Source organism: Bos indicus, chromosome 9, assembly GCF_029378745.1.
Source record: "Bos indicus isolate NIAB-ARS_2022 breed Sahiwal x Tharparkar chromosome 9, NIAB-ARS_B.indTharparkar_mat_pri_1.0, whole genome shotgun sequence".
Classification (NCBI taxonomy): domain Eukaryota; kingdom Metazoa; phylum Chordata; class Mammalia; order Artiodactyla; family Bovidae; genus Bos; species Bos indicus.
The window spans coordinates 81301684-81318790 of NC_091768.1; the positions used below are offsets into that span (position 1 = coordinate 81301684).

At 39.8% G+C, this 17107-nt stretch overlaps 1 protein-coding gene across 7 annotated transcripts in view; it reads left to right on the forward strand.

Moving 5' to 3' along the window:
• The window catches only part of PHACTR2 (phosphatase and actin regulator 2), a 297859-nt gene that overhangs the window by 154076 nt on the left and 126676 nt on the right, over positions 1-17107 (forward strand). The window lies entirely within an intron of this gene.

The window sequence follows — 17107 nt, forward strand, 5'->3', positions numbered from 1 at the left end:
ATTTTCTTAAAAAAAAAAAGGAAGGTACGTATGTCTGGCGTTTCTCCAGCAATGCAGGGACAAACAACCTTTTGATGGGGATACTTGTGCTTGGACAATGAGACAAGTTTCAAAGGTACTATTTTGACATTTTTTTCCGTCAAGAATTAAAAAAATCCTCAGAGGGAACATTTACGTTATTTCTTGAGGTATTTGATGCACTTTGCAAATTGAGTAAACAGCAACAGGATCTTGCTGAAAGGAAATGACAGGGCGCAGATCAAGTTTTTTTGTTTGTTTTTTGTTTTTAATCAGCTCCAGGATGTCTCTAACTCGATAGGATTCTACCATTCCAGCTTCACCCCACTTGGGTTGGTTTAGATTGCAGAACTTCACTCCTTGAAATATGATAAGATTTTGCCTCAGGAGAACCAACCCCTCTGCAAAGGAGAGAAATCAGAGTCCAGAAGAAATCACACCTTCCCTTACTGTTCATGACGAGGTTGTACAGTGCTGCTGAACAGAAGAGACTTCATATTGATAGTGTTTGGGGGGACTTTGGAGGGGAGTGTTGATTAGGATCTTAATCTTAGTATAAACTATTTTGTGCAATTAAGACTTACTCTCATTTGTCTTCCTTTAAAGCAGTGTGACTTCTTTCAAGAAAGAGTTATATATTTAAATTTCTGCACTGGCAAAACGTAGAATTAGATGAGTACTCTGGTACAATAGGTATAAAGTACTGCTCTGAATTTAGTTCTTTAGCCACACGGTATTGTTAGGGTTAATATGTAAAAAGTGAATTTTGCTTTTATAAAAATCAAGGAATGTTACATAAATGATGCTAAGATGCAGAGTAGAATTCTGAAGTGCAACCTCTTGGGTTGTGTGAGTGCTCAGTTCTATTACACTCTGCGACCCCATGGACGGTAGCCCACCAGGCTCCTCTGTCCATGGGCTTTTCTGGACAAGAATACTGGAGTGGGTTGCCATTTCCTTCTCCAGGGAACATTCCCTACCCAGGGATTGAACCTATATCTCTTGTGTCTCCTGCATTGGCAGGTCAATTCTTTACCACCGTGCCCCTTGGTAAGCCCTCCTAACTCTTACCCAGTACAGCAAAAAACACCCAGATTGCTATAATTCCTAATACACTGATTAATCATGTCAAGAGATTGGGCAGTTTATTAAGACAAAAAGTAACTTAAAAAATTATGCTTGACCATAAAAGATATTTCAAAGAAATATTTCATGGAATGGTGTTTAAATAACAGGTCTTATGTTTAGTTGATTAAAAGCTTGTATATATTGAAGTGTCCAATCCGGACATCATGAGTAGAGGGTTTCTTGGTTTTGTTTGGTTGGTTTAGGGATGATGGTTGCTGTGATTGAAGTTTTTTGATGGTTAACAGCAGTCCGATTTTCTCATGATACCCTCTAAGTGTATTATTATCACTCCATTTCCCTGAAGTTTCACCATCAGATTCCAAATGAAAATGAAAAAAACAACAAAAACAGAACCCGTGGTTGCCATATCTAAGTTTTGTATTGATGTTGGTGTTCTTCTCTGAGTCTGAAAACATCAGACCCTCTACTCTTCCAAGTATCTTGTTGACTCTTGTTAGCTGTTTGCCACTGGCTTCACGAGTGGTGTGAAGATACTTGTTCTGTGTGATCTCAGTTATCTACTAGGTGTTCTAGTCTAGAGCGGTTGCTAGGGATTACAGTGATGAAGATAATTCCCCTGTTAAATGCTTAACAGAATCTAAGAAGTCAATAGTAGCACAGAGGCTGATAGTTTACAGCTGTTACTCGACTTGGGCTTTTGTAAAAATCAGCTCTGTGGGCCACGGGTCAGCTTGCTTCTCTTTGTCCATTTCAGACCCTCTTGAACCCTTCAGTTTAGGACCGCATCTGTTTCTCTGGGTTCTAAGAAGACGAGTGATAATTAATTATTGCTGAAAACATGCAATTAGAGTCATTGTTTATATTTTTTAAAACAGCTTTATTGACATATAATTAGCATACCTTTTTTCAGTGTTTTCACAGTGTTCTGCAACCATCAGTCCCTATTCCCATCCTTCTCAACCCTCCATTCCTAGACCTGCTGCTGCTGCTGCTGCTGCTAAGTCGCTTCAGTCGTGTCCGACTCTGTGCGACCCCATAGATGGCAGCCCACCAGGCTCCCCCGTCCCTGGGATTCCTAGACCTAATTAACCACTAATCCACTTTCTGTCTCTGTAGGAAGAATATATGTAAGTGGGATCATACAACACAACATGCCTTTTGTGACTGGTTTCTTTCACTTAGCGTGATGTTTTCAAGGGTCTGCCATGTGTAGCATGTATCAGTGGTTCATTTGTTTTGTATTGCCTAATGATATTCCACTGTATTAATGTACCACATTTTATTTATCCATCTGTCAGTTGGTCATTTGGGTTATTAATATTTTTACTTCTTGTCTCTCTGAATAGTACTGCCATGATCTTCAGGTAAAAGTTTTTCTTGAATATATTTTCATTTCTCTTGGGTAGTGGCAGTATTTCTAGGAGTGGAATTGCTGGGTCATATGTTAATTCTACATTTATGTTATGTTTTAAGGAAATACTTGCTTTGCAGAGTGGCTGTACCATTTTCCATTGCCTCCAGCAGTGTATGAAGGTTCCAGTTTCTCTGCATCCTCATCATTTGTTATTATATTTTGATTATGACTACCCAATAAATGTGAAGTTATATTTCATTGTGATTATGATTTGCATTTCCCTGATTACTAATGACATTGTGCATCTTTTTGTGTGCTTATTGGCCATTCGTATATCCTCTTTGGAGAAATGTCTATTCAGATCTTTTGCCTAATTTTAATTAGCAATTTGACTTCCTATTATTGCATTATAAGAGTTCTTTGTATACTGGATGCAAATCCCTTATCAGATAATGTGATTTGCAGATATTTTCCCCTTATCAGAGTTGTCTTTTCACTTTTTCTTCCTTTTCAGTTTTCTGATCCTATGATTTGCAACTGAAATTTTTTGTCCAGTTTATCTGTTTTGTTGTTTGCATTTTTGGTTTCCTTGCTGGGAAACCATAGCCTAACCAACAACAAGATTTACACGTATGTTTTCTTTTAAAAGTTTTATAATTTTAGCTCATACATTTAGGTCTGTGATACATTTTAAGTTAGTTTTTTGTGTAGTGTGATAGGGATTGTGTTGAACTTGTAGATTAATTTGAGTGATACTGTTCTCTTAACAATGAAGTGTTTCAACCCATAAAGGCAAGGAATGGAAATGGACATTGTGTTGTCTTTCCATTTAATTCAGATCTTCTTTGATTTTTTTCCCACAATGTTTATTAGTTTTCAGTGTATTAAGGCTTGTCATTCCTTTGTTAAATTCATTGTTTATCAGTATTTTTATCATTTTGTGCTAGTTTAAATGAAATTTCATTTTCAGAATATTGCTTGCCAGTAATAGAATATATGTTTTTATATATTGATTTATACATTGAGTTTTATATATTGATCTGTCGCCTGTAAATTTGCTGAACTCAGTTTTTTAGTCCTAATAGTTCTTTAGTGGCTCCTTTAGCATTGCTATATACAAGATCATATTATACTCAAGATACATATACAAGGTCATGTGCAAATAGAGATACTTTTACTTCATCTTTTTCATCTGAATGTCTTTTCTTTTCCTTGTCTTATTGCCCTCACTTTTTATACAGTGTAATGTTGAAGAGAAGAAGCAAGAGTGAACATTCTTGTCTTGTTCCTCATCTAAGGAGGAAAGCCGTCAGTCTTTCAACATTAAGTGTCATGTTAGCTGTGGGTTTTTCATAGACGCCCTTTATCAAGAAGTTCCCTTCTAGTCTTAGTTTTGAGCATCTTTATCATGCAAATGTTAGATTTTGTCAGAGGCTTTTTCTTTGCCCTTATTGAGTTGATCATAAGGATTTTGTCCTTGGTTCTATTAATATGTCATATAACATTAATTTCAGATGTTAAACCAACTTGTATTCCTGGGATATAAAGTCTACTTGGATATGATATATAATCCTATTTATATGTTGCTGGTTTTGATTTCCTATTATTTTATTGAGGATTAGATTTATTATTTCTAAGCACAGGCTGAACAAGTGTGTCCCCAAATAATGTAGTTTCCGTGCCCTCTAACCTCATGCCTTAGAAGAGTTGAGACTTCTAGTAATCTCACTGCCAAGTACAGGGCATAATAGATTGGATACAAAAGAAGTTTGTTGAGCATATGAATGAGTCAACAAGTATTCTCAACGCAGTCTGACTACTTTAAGCCAATGATTATGTGAATGAGAGTTTTGTATTATTTTTATTCTTTTTAACTTCAAAAATTGCATGCTACTCTGGTTCTGTTGTTGGAAGGATGGTATCTGAGCCTAGTAACTATTTCTTTCGGTCTTCAGCCCCACCCCATGCTCACTGTGCAACAGATCAGCTCTTGGGTGTTTTTGCATTACCCCTTGAGTTGAAAGGGCAGACAGAACCTCTTTTCTCATTTTTAGGAGATGAGAGAACAAATGAATAAAGTGTACAAGTTCATACCTAGGCCATGGTACGGAGAAGGCAATGGCACCCCACTCCAGTACTCTTTCCTGGAAAATCCCATGGACAGAGGAGCCTGGTAGGCTGCAATCCATGGGGTCACTAAGATTTGGACATGACTGAGCGACTTCACTTTGACTTTTCACTTTCATGCATTGGAGGAGGAAATGGCAACCCACTCCAGTGTTCTTGCCTGGAGAATCCCATGGACAGAGGAGCCTGGTGGGCTGCCGTCTGTGGGGTCGCACAGAGTTGGACACGACTGAATCGACTTAGCAGGCCATGGTAGGACCTGTATCTCTCTGTGTTTCCGTAGTTTGATCAGAGACTTATTTTTGTCCTGCCCAGGATGTTTATCCATTTCCTTGCAAAGTCCATATTAGAAGAAATCATAAGACAAAAATTGATTGTTTGTTTTTCTTAATGAAAATAACATGCATAGAGTTCAGAAGTCAAACTTTTACAAGACAGTTCAGACAGGATAAAAGTGAATTTTATTCCTTTCTAGGCCCCTCAGTCCCTTTAAAATTATAACTAAGCATGAACTTTTTTTCACTCCAGTTTTCCTTCATGTATGTATCTTTATCAAAATACCAGCAAGAATAGTATGCTTACTGCTCTGAGTTTTTTCATGCAATGTAACTTGAAAATATTTCGTATTAATGCCTTTAATCTATAAACAATATTGTAATATGTGGATATATCATAATTTCCTTTAAAAATAACTCTATTGTGTTTTTATATTTTGTCTGTATTTTTATATTGTTTCTAGGTTGTTTTGTGTGTGTTCTTATGAACAAAGTTGAAATGATCATCCTTATCCAAAGTTCTTGCACTCTGTGTACCAGTAAAATCATAGCATTGAAATTGCTGGGTTAAAAGATTTATATGTTTTATTTTGATAGACTTTGCCAAATTACTCCCTAAGAGCTGTATCAGTATATTTTCTCGCTAGATGAGATTTCCTTTTTCTGCCCTCTCATCAGCACTGCATATCAGGATCTTTCTTGAAGCACCTGGTCCTTTGTGAGAACTAGAAGTCACTCCCTCTGGGTGAGGCAGTACTGCAGGAATATGGTTTAACTAGCAGTTCAGTAGCAGGACTTCAGTCCCAACTCACTCTCTTGTCTGGTTGTCTTTGCACAGTGAACATTCTTGCACAATTGCTGTTTATTTGCTAAGTTGTGTCCGACTCTTTGCGACCCCACAGACCATAGCTCACCAGGCTCCTCTATCCATGGGATTCTCCATACAAGAATACTGAAGTGGGTTGCCATTCCCTTTTCCAGAGGGTCTTCCCTACCCAGGGATAGAGCCCGGGTCACTTGCATTGCAGGCAGATGCTTTACCGACTGAGCCACCCATATCTGACCACAATATTGTGCATAATTAACTTTTAAAAAATCCTTGTAAATTGATATGTAAAATAGTGGTATCTCATTTTGATTATAAGTGAAGTAGGGTGTTTGTATTTCTTTTTCTTTGAACTGCTTATTTATAGCCTTTCCTTATTTTATATTTTATTTTCTCAAAGATTTGCATGTCAAGATTAGTCTATATCTATCACATATTGTGCATATTTTTCTGTTTTTCTCACCTCTTATGTTTGTTTGATTTTTTTTAATGTTAAAACTTCAAAATTTTATAGAGTCATACCTATCCTTCTCTTTCTTAACTGGAGTTATTAAGAAACATGTTTTCCTTTGCTGTTTTTCTCATATTTGACATTTAATCTCTGTAATTTATTCTCATTTAAAGTGAATAATTTAATGATATTAAATCCTTAAACTGCCTGGCAAAAAAGCCATCAGCAAATTGAAAAAGGAAATCATACAGTTGACAAAAAATGTGCATTGTATATAGAAAACAATGATTAATATTTTAATGTAGTAAGACCTCTTAAAAATCTGAGAGAGAAAGAAATCAGTAAGAAAAAGGTAAACACTCAAATAGAAAACTGAGTAGAGATCATGAACAAAAATTTTTCAAAATATCTATTGGCCATAATTGTAAATTCACTATGAGTCAGGAATTATTCCAAGTGCTTTACTTGAATTAACTTTTTAATCCTCACAACATCATATAGAATAATTACCATTAATATCTGCACTTAAATTTTTAATAGTACATTTTATCTAACAAAATATATCTAATTATTATCACTCACCATGTAATAAAAATAAAGATAATAGAGAGATATTTTGCATTCTTTTTCATATAAGTCTTTAAAGACTTGTGTGCATTTTATACTTCTAACACATCTCAATTTGTATTAGCCTCATTTCAAGTGCTCAGTAATACCATTCATGCTATCGTAATAGAGCACATCTAAATGGTTCAAGGAAGGCCTTAGGCAAAATTAGAAGATGCCAGCACTTTATCCTCAATGTTCCTCTTCCCTCTCTTCTCCGTTGAGACACCTTCCTGCTTCCCTTCTCGCCCGGTGCTCTTGCCCTTCACACTCTGACTCTGGGAAAACGAGAGCGTAGGGCATGGAAATACGTTGTGATGCAAACAGCCCTGGATATAAACCCGAAGTGCCGTTTACTAGATCTTGTAACATAACGTAATTTGAGCTTAAAATTCTTCATCAGGACATACCTCGCTACCCTTCATAGAGTTTCATGAAGTGCAGTGATATCCGTAAAGGCGTTTAACACAGTACTTGGCACTATAAAAGAACTATGAAGAAGCTACTGTTAGTTTTGCTTTTAAATCATATCTGCCAGAAGGCAGTGCCCATTATTTAAAAAAAAAAAAAAACAGGATCGCTTTTAGAATTTCAGGCACCAGTCATAGGCTCTAGAGGGTATTCTTTGAAAGGAGGAGAATAAATCAGGGATGTAAACAGATAGTGGGGAAAAGTATGTTACAACAAGGTGTCCTGTGAGATTGGTGATACTTCTAGACTCTTCTCTCCTTCTGCTACTATAAAAGGAAAATTAGGCCTTAAATCATATTTCGTATGTTCATTCAACATAATCATTATTTTCCTAGTGAAGACTTATTTTTTAGCAAAGTATGGAATAAACGATACTTCTGGTTTAGTTTTTTTTAAGCCAAGGAGCATACTGATTTTCCAAACTTGGACAAGCTGCAGTCTCACTAAATATGGCAATGAAATCAAGACAAAAGGACAGACTCATGGATAATCTATAGTTTGTTTAAACCTCACAGTTTTTCCTTCAAGGTAGGCACAGCTAAATGCTGCTACATGAAAACAGCATAGTTCATACTGTGAATCATTGCCCTTTCAAAAATGAACAAAAATATACAATTACTAGCTTCCCAGAAAGTGAACACAGTGTTGGCAAATTCAATAAACTATTCGCTGTGAGTCAGTGTTCTTAGGTATTTCCAAGACATACGGTCTCAATTGCAAACATATTGTCCTTGGTCTTCAGCCCATGTGATTGGGCACCAAGTTATCCGACAGATGTGACAGGGGCAAATGATAACTATCTGAGAAGTGCTCGGGGGCTAAACAGTCATCTGGGCAGACACTAGAATGTGTTTCTAAGTTACTTGGTGTATTAGCTTCCCAGGGCTACTGTAATGAAGTACCTACCACTAACTTGGGGGCTTAAAACAGAAGAAATGTGTTGTCTTAGAGTCCTGGAGGCTAGAAGTCCAACATTAGGGTTTTGGCAGAGCTACTCTCTAAATCCTGTCGGGGATCCTTCCCTCTCCCCTAGCTCTTGGTGGTTTGCTGACAATCTTTCATGTTCGTTGGCTTGCAGCAGCATAACTCCAATTTCTGTCTTTGTTAACACATGGTGTTCTTATGTTGTCTTCATAGCCGTCTTTTTATAAGGACACTGGTCATTCTGGAATATCTATGTTTTGCAGATGAGGACAGCTGAAGCATAAGAGTTAACTTGCCCATATTACTCAACCAAAGAAGAAATGCAAGCGACCATTTGATATAATGAGTAAAATTTAAGCAGTTCAGTGAAAAAAAATGAATGCCAGTGATCACCTATGAATTTAGTAAAGATTAAAAGGAATGACTTCTGGGAGATATTGTCTTGTGGTAGTTGAAATTCGTGCAGGATGTGAGAGTTGGACCATAAAGAAGGCTGAGCACCGAAGAACTGATGCTTTTAAACTGTGGTGTTGAAGGAGACTCTTGAGTGTCCCCTGGACTCCAGGGGGATCAAACCAGTCCATCCTAAAGGAAATCAGTGTTCAATATTCTTTAGAAGGGCTGATGCTGAAACTGAAGCTCCAATACTTTGGCCACCTGACGTGAAGAGCCAACTCGTTGGAAAAGACCCTGATACTGGGAAAGATTGAGGTTAGGAGTAGAAGGAGATGACGAAGGGTGACATGGTTGGATGGCATCACTGACTTCAATGGACATGAGTTTGAGCAAGCTCCGAGAGATGGTGAAGGAGAGGGAAACCTGGGTGTGTTGCGGTCCACAAGGTCGCAAAGAGTCGGATATGACTGACTGACTGAACAACAACAACAATCAGGAGAGCAGCTTGGTATTATGTATTAAAAATCTTAAAATGTACATATTATACTCAGGCTCAGTATTTCCACTTTTAGAAGCATATTGTAAAGGGAGTAATTATTTGCTCACTGGAGCAATGTCTTTCAAAGCCCCAAATTGGAAATAACCTAATAGTCAAACAAAATAATTAATTAGTTGAGATTTGTTGTTGTCTAGTCACTAAATCTTGTCTGACTCTTTTGCAACCCCATGGACTGTAGCCCACCAGGCCCCTCTGTCATTTTCTGGGTAAGAATACTGGAGAGTTGCCATTTCCTTCTCCAGGTGATCCTCCTGACCCAGGGATTGAACCCATAGCTCCGGCATTGGCAAGCAACTTCTTTACCACTGAGGGAATCCCAACTGAGATATAGTCATGCAATAAAACTGGCCAGTTAAAAATGATATAAAAATATTTTTGTAAAGTGATTTTCATAATAAATAGTGTAAGAATGTGAAAAAGCAGTTATTTGAAGTTATATAATTCTATTTTTAAAATATGTGCATAGAGAAAAATCTATACAGGCAGAGAAAGAGGAAATTCATTTATGAAAAGTGTGACAGTCATGGCTTTCCTCTGCTTTGGACATGATCAAGGCCAGAGTTTCTATGCACAGCATCCACCTGGACCTCCTCTGGAATTAAAGCCATAGCTGACCTGCAGGTGTATGTTTTTCTCTAGCTGTCATGGACTCTGACTCAGCTTTAAGGTTAATAACTGTTTTTCAACCAGTTTTACTATTTCCTGTGAATTCAGTGATGAAAACAAAAATATAGGTCCTACTATAGCCTATAGTAAACCTGCTTTTTTAGGTTTAATTTTTTTCTTAGTCTGTTTGTTCATAATGCAAAATGTCAATCAGCTGGAGAAAAAGAAAATGAACACAAATTTGAACCTTATTACTTCTCTTTGGTCTGTTGCTCATCAGGTCTGGCCAGTGAGTAATATCCTAAATGGTTTTTTTGTTGTTGCTGGGTTGCTCAGTTGTGTCTGACTCTTTGCGACCCCATGGAATGCTGCACACCAGGCTTCCCCGTCCTTCACTACTATCTCCCAGAGTTTGTGCAAACACATGTCCATCGCATCGGTGATGCCATCCAGCCATCTCATCATCTGTTGCCCCCTTCTCCTGCTGCCCTCAATCTTTCCCAGCATCAGGGTCTTTTCCAATGAGTTGGCACTTCCCATCAGGTGACCAAAGTATTGGAGCTTCAGCCTCAGCATCAGTCCTTCCAATGAATATTCAGGGTTGATTTCCTATAGGATTGACTGGTTTGATCTCTTTGCTGCCCAGGGGACTCTCAAGAGTCTTCTCCAGCACCACAATTCTAAAGCATCAGTGTTTTGGTGCTCAGCTTTCTTTATGGCCCAACTCTCACATCCATACATGACTACTTGAAAAATCATAGCTTTGACTCTGTGGACCTATGTTGGCAAAATGATGTCTCTGCTTTTTAGTATGGTGTCTAGGTTTGTCATAACCTTTATTCTAAGGATCAAGCATCTTTTAATTTCATGGCTGCAGTCAGTGTCAGCAGTGATGTTTTTAACATAAATTTATTTTATCTTCAGCTGTCTGAAAAGATAACAACTGATGAGCGAGTCAGACTTCATCCTTTGCTTACTTAATGCAGGAGGGAAGGAGATAAGAAACTTGAATTGTTGATCCTTTAATTAAGCCTGTTTAATTTAAATAGAGGAAAGGTTCCAACATACTTTCTTGTCCTAGGGACTTTAGTGTAACTGACTGTGAGTTTCTGTTCTTGGAAATAAAGAGTCATATTTAGTGAAGTCTCAACTTATAGAAAAGTGATGTTGAGATGGAAATAGTCTTAAGAAAAGAAACAGTTCTTGGTTGCCCCACCCCACCCCCATCTGAAGCAGGGGAACCAAAACCAAAATAGTTTTTGTTTCCCAGAAGGGAATGGGCAGATAATATGACTTCAAAGTTGGATCTGACCATTATCATTTATGTTTGTAAATTAACTCCTTCATTTATCTCCATTTCAAGGGACTGGATGTGTTTATTCATGTAAGCCTTCTGTCAGATATAACACCAGAAGCCTTAATACTAGGACAGTTTTGAGATATTCCTACAAATCAACTCATTTTGTGAGGGGATAGTGAGGAGAAAGAGTGGCACCTTCATCTAACAAGCAGTTCCTGGAACTGGAGTAATTATGTGTAAGGTACCGGGCTAAACTTTGGGGGAAAGATTCAAAGATAAATCAGGCACAGGCCTTGCCCACAGGGTCTGAACCCAGGAGACAGTTAGTGAAGATGTGCAGAAATGAGGCCGGAAGGGAAGGGACCCCAGAAAACTGTGGGGACAGACCTGGGAGGCTAAAAAATACAGAAGAGGAACAAGAATTCAAACTCTGAGCTGGAGAGGGTGGGAAGGCAAGAGTGCAAGACACAGGGGGTGAGAATCATGGAAGGCTTCTTATTAAGTGAGAGAGATGATGAGAGCTTTTCTTTAAAGGGCTGAATCTGCCTGCTGCTTGCATTACTGATTTCGTGGGGTAGACTGAAGACTGGAAGCAAGAGGTAGACTTCGAAAATCCAGCAAGTTGGAATGAACACCTGACCTGGCGGGGGAGGTGCCTGGGTGATGCCCAAGTTTGTATCTGCAAATCTGCCCTTTCTTCGTGCTCTAGGCTCGACAACTGCCTATTTCACAGATCTGCTTGAATCCTTAATGCGCATCTCACAAGTAGTAGGTCTAAATGGAAGACTTGATTTTGCCCTCCCAACTGGTTCTTCCCTTGACTTTCTACATTTCAGCAAAATACCTCTTAATCACTCACTCATTCTAGCCAGAAATCTAGGATTCATCCTTGGGTTTTTCCCTTTCCTCTTCATATTGATCTATTAGAATGTCCTGCCCATTCTTCTTTGAGAGTAAATCTCAAGGTCTACTCACTTCTTTCTGTTGCTCTGTCTACTGCCACCGTCCAATCCACCATTTCTCTCTACGGTCCATCCATTGCATGCCTAACCACAGTAGGTTCACACTTGTATCCTGCTTGTGTTCTCAACCTTCTGCAATTCACTTCCCACACAACAGCTAAAGTAATTTTTTAAAAGCATAAATCATGTCACTTCCTTACACAAGACCTTCCTATGACTTGCTGTTGCATTTAGAATGAAATCTGGATTTCACCCTGGCATCCTCAAAGCCATACATGATTCCATGTGATCCCTGATTTCCTCCCATCTCTCTGACTTTCCTGGTGGCTCAGTCAGTAAAGAATCTACCTGCAGTGTAGGAGACCTCTTGCAATGCAGGAGACCCAAGTTTGATCCCTGGGTCGGAAAGATCCCCTGGAGAAGGAAATGGCAGTCAACTCCAGTATTCTTGCCTGGGAAATCCCATGGACAGAAGAGCCTGGTGGGCTACAGTCCATGGGGTCTCAAGAGTCAGACACAACTTAGTGACTAAACCACCAACTCTTGACTTCATCTCCACCACTTTGCCCCTCACCATCAACCCAACAATTTCAGTTCCATTTCCCGTCATCTCACAAGCCTGGCTCACTCTTACCCATGACTTTGGCAGTTGCTTCCTGTAAGTGTAGGAGATCTGAGACACTCTGCCTCCTGCTCTTTCCAAAGCTGGCTCCTTGTTTCAGCTCCTGCATCACCCGCTTCACAGGGACCTCTCCTGCCCACCCCTCAGTCACACTTCTCTGCTCTGTCATTGCACTTATCACTCAGATTATCTTGTTTATGTGTTTGTTTTTCCTTTGCCTCCCTTCACTAGGACCTAAGCTCCAAGAGCAAAGGACTTATATGTGTTGTTTACCAGCGTGTCTTCTTATTCCTGTGAACATGAGTGTGTTAGTCACTCAGTCATGTCCGACTCTTTGCAGCCTTATGGACTGTAGCCTGCAGGGCTCCTCTGTCCATGGGATTCTCCAGGCAAGAATACTAGAGTGGGTTGCCATACCCTTCTCAGGGGATCTTCCTGCCCCAGGGATCAAACCCTGGTCTCTTACATTGCAGGCAGATTCTTTAACAGTCTGAGCCACCAAGGAAGACCCTTCTTATTCTTAGATGGGTCTGGACACAAAAAACTGCTGAATAAATGAATAGCTCTATTTGACCATGTCATATATTAGTAGAGTGACAGGCCGTGATTGGAAAGTTAAGTGGCATCCAAGAAACGTAGAGTCATTTAAACTGATTTAGTATTTTGTCTCCAATCTCTAAATACTGTGTTTACAATATTAATTATTGGCTGTTCAGCTTGACACATTCCTTTCTCAAACTGTCTCACCTCTGCCCCCACCCCAGTCATGCATTTCCCATCCTTTGATGATGTTCTCATCTTCCCAACATTTTTCCATTGTCCTTTAGATTAGATCAGTATCACTTATAACTACGTAAAAGCTGATGACAGCTAAGCCTTGAGGTAAACCGTGGTTCCTTTTTCCTTCCTGCATTGCTTTTGCTTTCCCTACTAATGTTTTGGCGGAGGATCCTGTGTTCCCATCCCCAAACCTTCCCCCAGTTACATAGGTCTCTTCTCAGTATGTCCAGACAATTTCGTTCTTCTTTCAAGTTCTTTGAGAAGTTTATCTGAGGTCTTTGTTCCAATTTGGGCCCTACTTCCTCTAAATAGGAAATAGGCTGTTGCCCTGGGATCTCTCTTCACATCATTCTGGGGATTTCTACCATTTCCCTCTTCTGTTGGATCTCCAGATAGCTAGAACCATGTCGGACTTTTTCCCTGCATCTATTTCCTTATTTTGGCTGAGCACACGGATAGCTTCTTGAGAAAAGCTCTTGGGGATTTTCTTTCTTTCTTTTAGTTTTTAAAATTGATTTCTTTCTTATTTTTGGCCACACTGTCTTCATTGCTGTGTGCGAACCTTCTCTAGTTGCTGTGAGCAGGGGCTCCTCTCTAGTTGTGGTGTGTGGGCTTCTCATTGCAGTGGCTTCCCTTGTTGCAGAGTGTGGGCTCTAGGGCGAGTGGGCTTCAGTAATTGTGGCACACAGGCTTAGTTATCCCATGCATGTGCAATCTTTCCCCAGCCAGGAATCGAATCCATGCCCCTTGCATTGGCAGGTGGACTCCCAACCACTGGACCACCAGGGAAGTCCCCTCCCACCTTTTTAATTATTTATTTGGTTGCACTGGGTCTTCCTTGCTGCACATCAGCACATCAGCTTTCTCTTGTTGCAGTGAGCAAGGTCTGCTCTTTGTTGTGGTGTGTGGGCTTGTCATTGTGGTGGTTCTCTTGTTGCAGGGCACAGGCTCCAGATGCACAGGCTTCAGGAGTTGCAGCACCCAGGCTCCATGCTGCTGCTGCTGCTGCTGCTAAGTCGCTTCAGTCGTGTCCGACTCTGTGTGACCCCATAGACGGCAGCCCACCAGGCTTCCCCGTCCCTGGGATTCTCCAGGCAAGAACACTGGAGTGGGTTGCCATTTCCTTCTCCATAGTTGTGGCTTTAGTTGCTCTGCAGCTTGTGGAATTTTCTTGGACCAGGGATCAAACCTGTATCCCCTGCATTGGCAGGTGGATTCCTATCCACTGTACCACCAAGGAAGCCCTCTCCCCCCCACCCCCCGACACACACACCTTGTATTAGTACCTGTTTTTCTGCCTTCATACTTAGTTGATTGCTTGGGTGGGTCATAAAGCTAGCAAAAGCAAACTTACTGTATATGTGCAAACACCCATTGCCACTTATAATCCATCATGATTAACTTTTTCTCTTTTTGTAGAAGACTATTTTTTTTTTTTTAGAAGTTTAGCAGATTTTTATTCATTTCAAAAGACTTTCTTGGATGATTGTCCCACAAGAACTTGACTTTGACCTGCTTTTGTTATCACAATGTAAAAAATGTTCTATGAAAGTTTATAAGTTTTATAGCTGAACAGACTTATTAAAATATGTTTGAATAGTGAAAGTGTTATTTGCTCAATCATGTCTGACTCTGCAACCCCATGTAATGTAGCCCACCAGGCTCCTCTGTCCATTGAATTTGCCAGAAGAATACTGGAGTGGGTTGCCATTCCCTTCTCCAGGGGATCTTCCCAACCCAGGAATTAAACTTGAGTCTCGTGCATTGCAGACGGATTCCTTACCCTCTGAACAGCCAGAGTTTATTTTGATAATAATCTGCTACCATTTTTAAAAAGATACATGTTTAAGGTCTGTTTAGAATAACTGTAGTTTTCCTGTATTTTGTGCATTTTAAGGATGTGGGATACTGGTCCAAACAGAAACCTAGGGTGTTACAATTAAAGGTTAGTATTTCATGAACTTGTCCAATTGTGAGAATCACCTACATGCTTGCTAAAAACACTCAATTTGGGGCTCCATATTCTAGATGAGCAAAATCAGAATCTTTTGAAGAGGAGTCTTGGAATCTGGTTTTTCAACAAGTGTTCCAGAAGATTCTTGTGAGAAAGCTCCTTTGGAGATTAGTAACATTCAGAGGGTGGCTTCAGATCAAAATTTCTTTGCCAGCAATGTGTATCTTGTCTTGACTTGAGGTGGAAATTACAGAGCGTCCAGTTAAAAACCACGGATGTTCTGTACCCAGTGCCTTGATGGATTTGCTCATTAACGTGTCCTGTTCAGAAGCAAGTATTCCCATTTCCAAGTACAATTTTGGTGAAATCTCATTGCCAGAAAATCTTGCGTACATTTTATTAATATTATTAGCTGCAAAATAATTCATCTCCCACAGTAGTCACGTTTGAGCTAAATGTAGTTACACTCGAAGGGAAAGTTACTATTTAAGGGAAAGTCGCAGAATTTCAATTCTGTTGCCTTTTCAGGAAGACCCCTGTGAACTTCATTGGAGGTAGCTGTGGTCTAATTACTGAAGGAGGAACCAAAGTCAAAGAACAAGGGACTGGATGAAAACAGGTGTTTAATAATGAGTGGGAGGAACTGTGAGAAAGATTTGACTGAAACATTACTTCTAAAAAGAAGGCCGAGCCCTTCAGAGATGTGGGCAGCACATTCTGAAAACTCCAAAAGGAAGCAGCCGTTTATTTAAAAATTCTTTTCATATGTTCCTTTTTGGAAACGTTTAGCTTTTTATTTTTGCCTCTGTACTTCAGGGGTCTTTCCTGTCAACGGTGGGCCTATTTGCAGTACCTTGCCCATTGTGAAGTAAATTCTAGTCAGTTCTCTTAAAAGCTTTTTCTAAAGAGTCTCTCAGCCTCTTCTAGGAAGGCGTCCGTTGACAGCCTGAGGTGTTCTGAGGCGGGCCTGCTGAATTGGCCTCGGACCTTCCTTCTAGAATAAAAATGCTTCTGACCATAGCTGGGTAGCCGCCACAGGGCTGAGAGGGGGCAACGTGATGGGACAATTCAGGATTGCTATTGCCGATTCCATCTATTTTTGTGTTTTTCAAAATTTCCCCTACATCTGTAAAGTTTACTTGTGCTGACGTGCCAGGCTGTCTGTGGAGGAGCCGGCTGAGGATGGAAACTTGGAAGAAGGAGTTAACGGAGCTCACGTCGAATGTTCCTGTGGGCCAGACTGAGCTGAGCCTCATTTTCCTAACATCTTCTAAAACGGAATTGTATACATATGTGCGCGACTGGTGTTCTGTCTCTTGGAAAGTACTTGGCTGCCAGTTTTTGGAAAGAAAACATGAAAAGGATAAAATCGAACTGGAGATTTGGAAAAGAATCTAGAACTGTGCACTTTTAGAAAACCGACCCCCTCTTGTGTCATCCAACCACAGAATATCAGAACACTTTATACCTCATTTTCCAAACGATGATGTTTTAATTTACAAAGCCACCATCCAGTCGGCAGAGCAGAAGTCTTTAACGAAGCTTTCTTTTACCCTCTTTTCAGTGGGGAGAGGTAGAGGTGAAGTTGAAAGCCATGCGGCGTTTTCATCGGTTTCAAATGTGTTCCTGGGATTTTTCAGGCAGGAATACTGAAGTGGGTTGCCATTTCCTCCTTCAGGAGATTTTCCCAACCCAGGGATTGAACCTGCGTCTCCTGCATTGCAGGTGGATTCTTTACTGCTGAACTATCGGGGAAGCCCGTGAATAAATAGATTTACAGACAATGG